A 13,667-nucleotide genomic window follows, 5' to 3' on the forward strand; every position below is an offset into this window, starting at 1 on the left:
ATGTGGATATTCTCTTAGTTTTAAGTTCATGAAATGAGTTACCAAAGTAGAAAGTTTTAGGCCCCGGGTGTACTGCAGTGGCCGACGGCTTACTCAGCTAATGTCTGAGGCCCTGGGTCCCATCCCCAACACCACACATCCGCGTCAGGAATGCGCACAGGCTCACAGGCTGTCTGTAGGGTCAGTGTCTTTCCCTCGGGCAGTGTGTGTGTTTCCTGGAGCAGAGCTAGAGCTTTGCCACTCAGCACATCCTCTGAAAAGCTGTCTGCACAGCCGGAAATAAGATGTGTGCGGGTCTTACTTCCTTTCCGCTGTGTAGGAAATTCCATGGATGAATTTTACCCTCGGGGTTTCAGAGGATTAAAACGCAAGCCCTAACAGGTCATTAGTGGACTATAAGACTCAGAGTCCCCAAGAGTCATGGCTAATAGGCATTGGGGTTCTAAACTCTTTGCCAACCCCCCTGAGTCTCACAGCAGCCCCATGGAGTGAGAGTGTGTGTGTGTGTGTGTGTGTGTGTGTGTGTGTGTGATTCTACCATACTTTCTTTGTGGATGAAGAGCAAGGCACAGAAAGGTTAAATAAATTGCTTAAGGACTCTGTACGTAGTATGTGACAGAACTGAGTTTGGTTCTAGATTGGTGAGGTCCAGAATTTATACTCCTATCCCTTCTAGGTCTCTGCCTCTAAATCAAGAAGGGAAAGGAGTACCTACCCAGGACAGCCATCAAGACTGCCTTTTATAACTGCGCTCTCCTTGACTTTGTTCTGGGATGGGCCTGATGGCTCACATGACCCAAGGCTCAAAGGTCTCGTGCATGTGAGGCAGTGCACAGGTCCAGCTCAACACCAGGACTCACCTTGTCTTGATCTGAGATGGTACCGAGGTGAAGATTATCTTCTCTGGGTTTGCCTTGAGACCCACCCCTGAAGACTCATATCCTTAAAACCTGGGACTGGACTTCATAGGGAGCCATAAAAGACACCGTGAAACCTACAGTAGCTACCAAGAGTCCATCCCCTGCACCTAAGGAGAGGAGCTGACTCTCATTAGAGAGAAAAGTCTACTCTCTGCCCTTGTGGAAGACCACCCGAAACACAAAAGACCTCTGCAAGGGAAGAAGGCGGAGGTACGTAATATAACCCAACACATACACACACATCACTTACCATACACAACACTCTCACGACAGGTGTGCCCTGAACACCACACTCACGCACTATGTGCTCCCCGCCACGTCCCTTTATCAGCAAGCCCTTCGGGGCGGCATGGCCTACACGCATTCCAGAGACAGCTCGGTTCACTCCCCTGCCTGCAGAAGGCCTAACTCCCACACTCAATCATAGGAACTGTCAAGGAGCGAGCAGCGGTGGGCCCCACCCTTCTCACAGGAAGTGAGAAAGAGCAAATAGCTAGTTTCTCTTCAAGGGCCGGTGCACACGTTAAATAAGTGATTAAAAGGAGAGGGGGAGCGCTGTTTAAGAGGGGGTGACAGCTCCGCAGAAGCACAATAGGGCAGGATCCAGGCAGCAGCTTGGCAGAGACCACAGGATTCCTATAAAGTCTTTTATGAACCGGGTTCTGAAATTCCAGAGCCCGCAGGAGGTGGCTCCCTCTTGGGTTCGGGGGGGGGGGGGGCTGTGCTGCCAAGAACGCACAGCCCCTTCAGTGCCCCTGGGACACCTGAGCTGTGGGTCAGGGAGGTGGCCCTAGTGAAGGAGGCCAGGCTTGGACCTGGGCTCTTTGGGCATTAAGAAAATCAAGGTGTGACATCTTACTCCAACTGTATCTCAGAGGGCCCGACAAAAAGCAAAGCTTGCCTACGTGCCTTCAGGACCCAGAGGAAGGTGGGACCTGAGAGGCCTGGAGACATCAAGATCTGGTTGGCAGCATACCACCGTTTACGGAGCTGTGATCCATCACTCTGCCTACGAGGACCTCCTGTCTCCAGGTCTGCTCTAGCCTCTGTGCAATCCGGACAGACTCGGACTTTGCAGAAGCCGTCTCAGCACTTACAGTCCCTGAAGAACAAAAGCAAACAAACAAAAAAGAAAGACCTACAAGCAGATAGCTCTGGAATCAGAGGATTGGCAGTTAAAGGCTCTGGTGTATCGGGAAACAGACTTCAGAATACAAGGCGCTTTGGTCCCACCTGGAGTCTTGTTAAGATGTCGGTTTCAGGATCAGGGAGACTGTTCATGCAGTCAACCGCTTATCAGTCAAGTATGAGAACCAGAGACTGAGCCCTAGAACCTATGTGAAAAACTGGATATGGTGATATGTGCCTGCAATTCCAGGGCTGGGCAGGCAGGGACAGGGCATCGATGGGGCCCATTCTCCAGCCAGCCTGCTCTAATGGGCCAGCTCCAGAAAAAAAGTAAGAACCCTGTCTCAAAATCAACATGGAGGGGCTGGAGAGATGGCTTAGTAGTTAAGATGTTGCTCTTGCAGAGGACCCAAGTTAGGTTTCTAGCACCTATGTTTGGTTGCTCACACTACCTGTAATTCCAGCTCCAGGAGATCTAACACTTCTGGCCTCTAGATGTACCTGCACACAACACATGTGCACACACACATGAATGCATACATGCACACACTTAAAAATATATAAATATCTTGGTGGGTAGGGGCATACACCTTTACCTCCAATACTCAGAGGGAAGCAGATTTCGATTTGAGGTCAGCCTACTTTATTTGGCAAGTTCCAGGCTAACCAGGGCTATGTAGTGAGATCCTGTCTCAAAAACAGTAGTGCTGGGCAGAGGTGGGTGGATCTCTGTGAGTTCAAGGCCAGACTGGCCTACAGTAGAGCGAGTTCCAGGACCGGCTCCATAGCTACTGAGAAATTGTGTATCAAAAAGAAAGAAAGAAAGAAAGAAAGAAAGAAAGAAAGAAAGAAAGAAAGAAAGAAAGAAAGAAGAAAGAAAGAGAGAGAGAGAAAAGAAAGAAGAAAGAAAAGAAAAAGCCAAAAGTAATAGAAATATTTTAAAAACAAAGTGAAGAGCAATTAAAGAAGATATTAGAGGCCGACCTCCGGCCTCCACACACACTTGTCCACATGTACACACATGTGTGCACACACCAAGAGATACGTGTTTCAATTGAAGAAGATATTAGAGGCCGACCTCCGGCCTCCACACACACTTGTCCACATGTACACACATGTGTACACACACCAAGAGATACGTGTTTCAAGGAGGGTCTGGTATCTCAACCAGCCAGTGCTGAGGCTTCTGGGCCTTGAACTCTTCTTTGAATATCAAAGGGGCCAAGAAAGGACCTGGGAGGGTTTGGTAAGTGAGGGTTTCCCTCCTTGTGCGCAGGCAGCGGGGAAGGCTTCCTGGAGGAGGGGTTGGATGGTATACTGTTATAAGACTGCATGGAGAAGGTGATAAAGATACCCCAGGTCACCCGATCCGTGACCTCCTGTGTCTTCATCATGCATGCCAGTCACTGTCTTGTCAAAGCCAAGGATGAGATGACTCAAGACCCCTGGAGAGGAGAAGAGGAGGCTGAACAAGCCTTGGTGACCGAATTTGCTCTTTAGTAGCTGGGAGACTAGGCAGGCTCACTCACACTCAGTCTTCTCTGAAAATATGAGGGACACAATCCCCAGTGACTGGGGCAAGGATTGAACCAAGTGATGTAACAACGTGCTTACTCTAGAGCCCGGCAGAGGTCGTGAGCCATAGAAGGAACCCTTGTTAGGACTGTTGTCCTCTTGTTACTAGAAGGGGAGAGGGGTGTGTGGAGTGGCAGGTCTCCTGGTGGCTTCTTTGCTCTAGGACAGCCTACTCCATACCCCATGACTTCCTGTTGAGGCATCTGCCGTCCTCTCCTTGCCTGTGGTTCTTGGGGTGCAGGACAGTCATGACTCTGGGATGGGTGGATATAGCAGCTTTGTCCCCCAAGGCCAAGGGAAATCCACTGCCTCTGCACAGAGCAGAACTCAATCAGAACAGGCAATCCTAGCCCTGGAAAAGGAGAGGCAGGAGGATCAGGAGTTTCTGACTATCTTACTTACAGAGTTTGAGGCTAGCCTGGTCTACAAGAGCTAGTCCAAGACATGCTCCAAACTACAGAGAAACCCTGTCTCAAAGACAGACAAAAAAATCCTTAACGAATGGTGATATTGCAGTTAATTTTTGTTTTTACTTGGGCATACAACTAGACTTGAATACGAGCTGAAGTAGTGGGCTTAGGTTGGCTTAGCTTTTAAATGTGACAGTAATAAACAAAAAAAAAAAAAAAAAAAAAAAAAAAAAAAAAAAAAAAAAAAAAAAAAAAAAAAAAAAAAAAAAAAAAAAAAAAGCCAAAAATGAAACAAACCACTCAACCAACAACAACGAAATGCCACCAAAACAATCTAAATTGCTCTGCTGGTCTGCCCAGAATGGCAGGCTATCTACATCTCGAAACAGCAGGAGAGCTGTAAGAAGAGGGGGGCCCAGCTCAGGACAGAGACCCTTTAGTCATGGGTGAGCTAACGTCTATTTCCACAGCTAGCTCTCTGCAAAAGAGCAAGAGCTTCAGGAACAGGGGTGCTGAGGGGCTGGCAACGGAGGGTGGACAGACACATCTTCCAAACATTCCCTTTGACAGATAACCAGCCCAGGAGGTATCAGGCACCAGCCGGACCCTGCTGGGGAGGAGCAGCCAGGCTCACGATGGCATGACAGGAATCTAAACACATGTGATTTATTTCTCCAACTCGCTGGCAGGTTTCAGCCTTACGTTTTTCTTCCTGTCCAGCAGGGCAGAGCGAACAATCTTTTGGTCAATTGGCCACGTTCCATGTTTTGTTTCGTTTTCTAATGTATTTGTATATGAAACTTGAGTCTGTTAAGTGCATTGGAGTAGACAAAGTGTCTCCCTTTCCTTTATTCTTTAACTGTGTTGGTTGTGTGTGTGCATGTGGGGGGGATCAGAGGTCAACCTGGGATGTCCTACCTCAGAAGCCAAAACTCCTTTGTTTTTTCATATTGATAACATTTATTTTGATTCTGAAAAACAAAATATATTATAAGGTTTAATAGGTTTTAAATTTTTGATAGACTTAAAGTACAAACTATATTTTATCAACTTAAAATTTTTTACATTTAAAAACTTTACACTTATTATTTTATTTTTTATATTTTATCATCATTATTATCATTAGGTTTTTGAGACAGAGTCTCTCTACATCATGGCTACTCTGGAACTTGTTATGTTGACCAAGCTGCCCTCAAACTTACAGAAATCCACATCCCTCTGCCTTCTGGCGCTGGGATTAGAGGTGTGCACCACCACCCCCGGCTATAATTAATTTATTTTTTACGATTATAATATAATTACATAACTTCTCCTTTCCCGTCCTTCTCTCCAAATCTTCCAATATATCCCTTCTTGTTGCCTCTCAAATTCATGACCTCTTTTTTCATTGTTGTGTGTGTGTGTAAAGCAACTTGCTCAGTCTGTATAACGCTATTTGTGTGTATATTTTCAGGGCTGAGCACCTGGTATTGGGTAATCAATTGGTGTGCTCTTCCCTGGGAAAAAAGACTTTTTCTCCCACTCTTGGCATTCCTTAGCTGCCTGCAGTTTTTTGTGAAGGTCTGAGACTTTAATCTACCTTGTTTTTTTTTTTTTTCTTTTCTTTTCTTTTGTTTTTTCTTTTTTTCTTTCGAGATAGACTCTCCCTGGAACCTGGGGCTCATTGATTTGGTTAAGCTGGCTGGCCATCGAGGCCCCAGGGCTCTTCCTGTCCCCTACCTCCCCAGCATTGGGGTTATAGGCATGCACCATCACGTCTGGTTTTGTATATGGGCTCTGGGGGATGGAACTCAGGTCCCCACGCTTGAGCAGCCAGCACTTTAACCACTGTGCTATCTCGCTGCCTCCTGCCCCTGTTCTTTATCTGATCTTTAAGGAACTGGCCAGATACTGCTGTTTCCCAGGTACTGTTCCATGCTGAGCACAGAGCCCTACTCCCTGTCAGTGGTTGTCCCTGGCCCCGTGCCTTCCTAGAGAGCCCCACACCTGCCTCACCTTCCTGGGGAGCCCCGCCTGAGAGAGAACTCCCTGTCCACTCTGACAGTGGCTCCAGTGAGCCAAGTTTCCTGGCGCTAGAAGGCCCTCCCATCTGTGGACTTCCCTCGAGATCTGTGCCATAAAAGATGTCATCTCACGGGAGGGAAGGGTAGGTTGCTCCTCTCACCCTGAGTCATGGATGCATTTAGCAAATGACCTGATAGGGGACTGGCAAACAAACAGTAAATAGAATACTTGTTGCTATTATCAATGCCATTAGGTTAACCAATAGAAACGATGGAGGGCCGGCCACAGCAGACACAGCCCGGTGTGGTGGGTTTGCTGGCCTGAGGAGGATGTGACCCCTGCCTCTGACTGCTTTCTGATCACTGGGAAGTGATTGCTAGGGGTCAAATTACAGAAATTAAGGGTGTTGGAAGTGAGCATGGGAGCGGCGGGTTCTAGGCTCCCTGACCATCTATGCCCAAGGGACAGGGGGACTGTGAGAAGCAAGGAGGATGACAGCAAGTTGACTTGTCTCTCCAGAGAGAGACAAGAGGAAGGGACATGAAGGAAAAGAGAATCCTGAGAAGGCAGAGAGGGGAGAGAAGAGCAAGGCCTTTGGGGAGTGACCTCCACTAGCTTGGCTGGAGTGGAGTGGGGACAGGAGGCAGTGAAGTGAAGGAAAAGGAACATTGCAGCTAGCTGAGGAATGTCCCTCTGTACCACCCAGGAACCAAAACCTGGTCCTGTGAACATCGAGGAACTAAGAGAACAACGGCCTTTGAGAGCCATGGCAACTCCAGCAATAGGAACCAGGAGGGACCTACAGGGGAGTGCATTCAGGGAGGAGCAGAGGAAGAGGCCAGGGACTCCCTGGAGGGAGGTTATGTAACACTTAGCTCAGTGGCACCCACACACACCCAGTGTGTCATCCATTGGGGTCATAGGTGACACTTCCCAGTGTAGAGATAAGAGAAACACTGTCCCATCGTTTTGCTACGCTCTCCCACGTGACTCTACAGACTCCAGTGTGAAGTCCACAGCTCTTCTCCGGGGTTTTATTCCTTGCTGCGTGTGCTCTGCATGTGAACCGTGACCCCTGAACCAATGGGTCTGACTAGTTAACAAAGCCACAGACCCCTGGCATTCAACTGAGTTCAGCCCGCCACATTCCTCGCTCTCCCCATGTTTCTCAGAATGCTAGCATCTTTGAGGACTACAGACCAGTGATTCTGTAGACCTTTCTTCAGTCTGTGCTTGTCTGATATTTCCAGTCAGTAAGTGTTTGGGTAGAAATTTCACCCAAGCGGTTGGTGTTGCTACTGCAGTTTATCAGATGGAACATGATTCTATCTGTCCCATTATCGACACTATTTATGATTTTCCACAGGTCCTGGTTCAGATTTATTTACACAAATAGCATTTGGGGATAACAGCTCTGTGTAGACAATAGCCCAGGAAGATAGTGGTCTTTCCGTCCTCATAGGGATTGGTGAAGACCTCTGTCCCAGAGTCTTTATGGGGACCAGGGTTCTTGGCCTTGGCACTGGCCAGCAGAGCTGGACACACTAGTGCTGTAGGCACCCATGCAATGGGGATGTAAGGTGCTTCTGCAGCTTGGGGTGGGCAATGTGGACAAGTTAATTGAACTTGTGGCTAAAGCACTGTTGATTTTGACTTCCTTAGGATTTACCAGGGTCTGGATAGCAATGGCATGTGCCATAGCCTTGGCACTTGGCCTATAGCTCCTGGAACTTTCTGATTCTTGGCAAACCATGTGTTTTTCAGGAACTGCTTATGGTTTTCTTTTTCTTTCTTTTGTTTTTTTTGTTTTGTTTTTCAAGACAGGGTTTCTCTGTAGCTTTGGAGCCTATCCTTTTGTAGACCAGCCTGGTCTCGAACTCACAGAGATTCACCTGCCTCTGCCTCCCAAGTGCTGAGATTAAAGGTGTGCACCAGTACCGTCCGGCTCTTTTTCCTTTTTTTGGGAGGGGGGGTGTTTGAAACAGGGTTTCTCTATGCATAGTCTGAGCTGTCCTGGAACTAGCTCTTGTAAACCAGGCTGGCCTTGAACTCACAGAGATCCACCTGCCTCTGCCTCAGGAGTGCTAGGATTAAAGGCATGTGCCACAACCGCCTGGCTGCTTGTGGTGGTTTTCTATGGTTTCCATTTGTCTATGATTTCTGCGCTATTTGGGAGGCTGTGCTGTGGTCCCCAAATTTGGGTGTGTCTACCCAAGTAGCTGGACAATAGTGTTAGCTTTAATTGCTTGTCTCAGGTTTTAGGTTAGGCTTTTTCACCATGAACTTATTCTCTTTTCATTTTAAAATAGGGACTTGAGACCATGCAAATGGCACATTTCTCATCAAATTTGCCACTAGATTTAGGATCTGCTAATGTCTCTTGCTTTAATGATTACTACAAAGGCTACTAAATGGTGATTTTCTTTTTTTTTAAATATGGAATGCTTCACAAATTTGCATGTCAATTTCACAGGGACCATGCTAATTTTCTCTGTATCATTCCAATTTTAGTATATGTGCTGCCAAAGCATGTGCTAAATGGTCATTGATTGGCATGCTATTGTAAGATTGTAAGACTATCTATCTGTCTATCTATCTATCTATCTATCTATCATCTATCTATCATTTATGTATCTATCATCTATCTTCTTACTATGCACTCATAGATTTCAAATATATTCAATGGATTTATAATTTTTGCTGCTACATATATAAATATTTATATTTAAGATTTATTTATTTTTACCTTATGTCTTTAAGCGTTTGCCTGTATGTCTGTTTTATACAGTGCCTGCAAAGTCTAGAAGATGGCATTAGATCCCCTGGAAGTAGCATTAAGGATGGTTGAAAGCAGAGAAAATTGATTGCTAGAAAAAGAACCTGGGTCCTCTGCAAGAGCATCAAGTGTTCTTGACCACTGAACCATCTCTCCAGTCCCCACGATGCATTTACTCTTTGGACTGTTCCAGATTCGGCTAATGAAAGCCCATTATTCAAGTTGGCTTCTGTGTCCTCCGCCTTATCTCCGTCACACTTTGGGAGCTTCCTGGTGTTCTAACTCCACCACGCTCTTCTAAGTTTATCTTGTACTTTTCCTGATCGTTTTAGTTTTATCTCAGTTGTTTTGATAAAACACCACGACCAAAAGCAACTTAGGGGAGGAAAGGGTTTTTATGCTGCCTTACAACTCCAGACCACAGTCCAGCAATGCGGGACACCGGGGTGGGAACTTGGAGCTGTAAACATGGCGGACACACTGCTTGCTGATACATTGCCCCCTTTCCTGGTTAGCTAGCTTTCTAATCCAACCTAGGACTACCAACCCAGGGAATGATTCCACCCTTTATGGTCTGGGCCCTTCCTGTCAGTGAACAATTAAGGTAATTCCCTCTAGGCACGTCCACAGGCTGATCTGATCTGGGAATTTCCTCCATTAAAACCCTCTCCTTTGCCTGGTGGTAGTAGCACCAATCTTTAATCCCAGCATTTGGGAGGCAAAAGCAGGTAGATCTCTGTGAGTTCGAGGTCAGCCTGGTCTACAGAGTGAGTTCTAGGACAGTCAGGGGTATAAAGAGAAACCCTTTCTCAACAAAACAAAACAAAAACAAAAACACAAAAAAATGAAAACAAAAAACCCACACAAACAAACAGAAAGATTCCCTCCTTTAAAGGGGGCTTTGGCTTTCCCCATGCCAGGCAGGCGTAGTGAGTCTTCATGAGTCCTCTGATTTTCATTCTGATAGATTCTGTGGCATAGGTTCATCACGGAGAGTTGTTCTTAGAGAATCTAGATGTGCCATAGGTGTATCTTTTAAAAAGGAACCCTTTGTATAACCTGTGGTGTTAATGCTAGAAGGTGCCCCCTTGGTGACTGTGGTGTTCTGTAATGCCACCGCCACAGCTAGAGCCTTCAGTGAAGTTCCTGGATAGGTGACAAAAGGGTCATCTTGCCCTTTATAATGTCAGAAAAAAAAAAGCCAAGTCTGCATGTCAGTAGCATTGGAGCTGCACGTATTTCATGTGATAATTACCCCCAGTGCTGTGGTGCATTTGCTTGCTCTTCAGGAAAATGATTTCTGGCAGAATGATTTCCCCCAAGCCCTACAAAGTTACCTCAAGTTCTAGTCCTAAAGTTGTGAGCAAAGTACACTACGGAAAACCAGAGAATCAAAATACCATAGGGAAGGAAGGTACTTGGGACAGTAGTACTGCTCAGGAGCCCTGCCCACCACATCTGGTCCTCCTCCAAGACCGTCAGTCAGCTGTCTCCAGGAAGTGACTTTTCTGATAACACATTGCCTTCAGGATGAGGTCAAATGCCTTTTTACTACAGGCCTGAAGCCCTTTTTGTTTAATTGCTTCATCACAGACACTCAGGATCCCTAGGCTTTGTGCATGGTGTTGTCTATAATCTCCATTGCCTCCTCCATCCTTTCAACTTTGTACGGATACTTAGTTCCTGCTTGTGTGTGATTTGCTTGCCTCTCTCACCCCCATGGGCTGCAACCCCTGCCCTTCTGTAACAGGAGCCACAAGTCACAATCCTTAGCATACACCTGGGACACAGAAAAAGATCAAGAGTTCTTTGTAGGATGGATGAATGCTTCTAAGGAGTCTACTTAAAATGTAGATTGGAGGTTGACAAGATGACCCAACAGGCGAGGCCATTGCTATCAAGCCTGACAACCTCAGTTCAATCCCCGGGATCCTCACAGTAGAAAGAGAAAAGCGACTCCTTCAAGTTGTACACATACACAAATACATGAAATTTAAACAAAAATTAATGTAGATTGAGCTCTAAGGTGGAAACTGTGTCCTTTTGCTTAGGAAAAAATAAAGCAAGCTTTCACTACTATTCGGCTTCTCAGTTTTATCAACAAAATGTTTTCTTAAACCAGGCATTGGTGGCGCACAACTTTAATCCCAGCACTTGGGAAGCAGAGACAGGTGAATCTCTGTGAGTTCAAGGCCAGCCTGGTCTACAGAGGGAGTTCCAGGGCAGGACCCAAAACTACAGAGAAACCTTGTCTCAAAAAACCAATAAAAACAAAACAAAACAACAACAACAACAAACACCTGTTGCCAGGAAGTAGTGGCACAGGCCTTTAATCTCAGCATTTGGGAGGCAGAGAGATCTCTGAGTTTAAGGCCAGCCTGGTCTACGTAGTGAGTTCCAAGACAGCCAGGGCTGTTACACAGAGAAACCCTGTCTCAAAACAAACAAACAAACAAACAAACAAACAACAACAAAATGATGTTTCTTTGCTGCATCAGTAAAGAGTTAGAGGAAATGTAGGTTTTCAACAGCAGCACATGGTTGGAGCAATGACAAGCATGAAATAACTTGAGTCAAACCACACCTCAAACCACTGCCCACAAGGGCATGAGTTATAAGGAAAACCAAGATCATTCCATGGAGACATATTGGCACTGGGCATTTGTTTTATTTCATTTTTGGGTCACTATTTTTTGGTAGCTAACTATTTGTCAGTTATTATATGGTGATGCTAATTTCTCATCCCTAAAATACGAATCTTGAGCAAGATTGCTAAAACTAAAAGTTTCGATAATATAGTCTAAGAAGTGAGCCTGTCTCATTTCTTTTCTATTGAATTGGCTGCTCAACAGATGGAATCAAATGATCCAAATAAGCACATGGGTGTTAAATATATGTTGTACAAGTCACATGGTTGAGTCAGGCAAAAATTATTCCACTTACATTCAAACCATTTAGTTAATATTTTATATGATTCTGTTCAGTTCACTAAAATCATATTTGGATATTGTATTAGTCAGGGTTCTCTAGAAGGATAGAATTTATAGAACAAAGTATATACTACATGGGGGGATTTATTAGACTGGATTATACTATGCTTAATATTATGAATATTATATTCATTAGATTGGTTTATATACTGGAGAGGCTGAGACTCAGTAGCCGCTCAGTCTACAGATGCCTCTGCCACAGTCTGGCACTAAAGTTCCCGATCTTCAGCTCACATTGCAAGTCCTAAGAAACTGGGTTCCCATGGTGATAACACTCACCAACAGGAAGCAAAGATGGGCAAGGAGAAGCCTGCTTTCCCTCTGACCTCTTTATTCTGGTCACCCTAAGCCTCACTGTAAATACCCTCAGACCCTCCCAGACCCCAGACCTTCCCAGATGTGAGTGCCTTAGTTAATCCCAGATCCAGTCAAGCTGACAAGCCAGGTTAACTGTCACTGATAGGTAATGGCTTGTGTCCTGACTGAGCAATGCCAGAAACACAAATCAGCATTTTTTCTTTCTACAATGTCAGAACAACAAAAATTTCAAAAGGTACATCAATTTTGTTGACTTAACTCCCCAAATACTCCTGATTACACTTAGTATTTAAGACCATTGACAGTAATGGATTCTTTTACTCTAATCCTAATCAATAATATTAATTCTGAGGACACACCACTCTACACAATAGTATCTAGGTTACAAAATGACTAGAAATGGTTAGTTAAAACTGTTGGTGGGGAGGGCAAGCGTGGTGGCATACATCTTGAATCAGGTGTAAGGGTCTTCTAAATTCAAGAAGTGAGTTCCTGACTAGCCAGAGATACACAGTAAAAAGAAACCACTGCTGTAGGGCTCAAAGGGCTTACAGGAATAGAGAGTTGAAGGTCACTGTAGTTGGTTAGTTGAGTAACACTCAATTACAGAACTAACTCCAAGCTTGCTGGATCTACACCCACAACAATTCAAATAGTCTTAAGTCAGGTAGGGAAGGGGTCTACTCAGCTGAAGCCCCAAGGGCAGAATCAGGAAGTTTGGCCTTTGTTGAGCCAATCACTTGTGCACCAGATGGTTTGATGATGGCCGGTGGGTGTTAGCATAACCAGGATTAGCTGTGCTTCCTTTCATAAGGTCCAGTTGAGGGGGTTGCATGCTGACTGGCTTGATGTGCTCAATAAATTCACTGGCCAGTTTTTTCCTGATATGGTTTTATTAAGCCATGTGTTCTTGATTTAATCTGGTAAATTCATAGTTGATGCTCTTTTTATTTGTAAAGCTATCTTATCAGTTTGTGTCTCATGGACAGACAGTGACTGTTAACTTACACAGGCGAGATGCGGAGTCGCTGTGCCTCTGCATCTATATTCACAATGGAGTCAACTGCTCTTCTGCAATGGAACTACTTAGGACAAGACATGTAAAACTTCACCGGTTCTGTTCCACACTCTACTCGATAGGCGCTATGGGAACTAGGCTGAAAATTTAAAAACACACAGACAGAAACAGACAGACAGGGCCATGGGGCCATCCTTCAGATAACAATGTCCACTTTATTGTGCTCAGGGGCAGCTTATATAGGGCTCTGGCCACGCCCCAGATCTTTCAGCTGCAAACTCATCAGCACCCACTCCCCTGCCATCAGGCTTCTCAGAGCAAAGAAAAACAAGTTGTTTACAAGAAATTCAGGGTCTGGTGGTCCGCAGTCCCCAGCAAAGACCCGGTCTGAAAGGAGTAACCAAGAGTAAGGTATAGCTTTGTTTTAGGTTTCTATTGTTGTGAAGAGACACCATGACCACAGCAACTCCTATAAAAGGAAGACATTTAATTCAGATGGCTTACATTTTCAGAGGTTTAGTCCCTTAT

The 13,667-nt window shown here is 45.4% G+C and overlaps 1 long non-coding RNA gene and 1 pseudogene across 1 annotated transcript; one reads left to right on the forward strand and one right to left on the reverse strand.

Moving 5' to 3' along the window:
• The first annotated feature begins 223 nt into the window (after window positions 1-223).
• On the forward strand, window positions 224-9,034 carry LOC126497558 (uncharacterized). Its single transcript, XR_007590647.1, has 2 exons — window positions 224-1,130; window positions 8,826-9,034. It is a non-coding gene; the product is annotated as an uncharacterized lncRNA (long non-coding RNA).
• LOC126497862 (uncharacterized) lies at window positions 8,468-8,568 on the reverse strand (annotated as a pseudogene).
• Window positions 9,035-13,667: the final 4,633 nt, after the last annotated feature.

The sequence above is a fragment of the Alexandromys fortis genome, unplaced genomic scaffold (assembly GCF_014885135.2).
Source record: "Alexandromys fortis isolate MF-2015 unplaced genomic scaffold, M_Fortis_MF-2015_v1.1 scaffold_23, whole genome shotgun sequence".
In the NCBI taxonomy this organism is placed as follows: domain Eukaryota; kingdom Metazoa; phylum Chordata; class Mammalia; order Rodentia; family Cricetidae; genus Alexandromys; species Alexandromys fortis.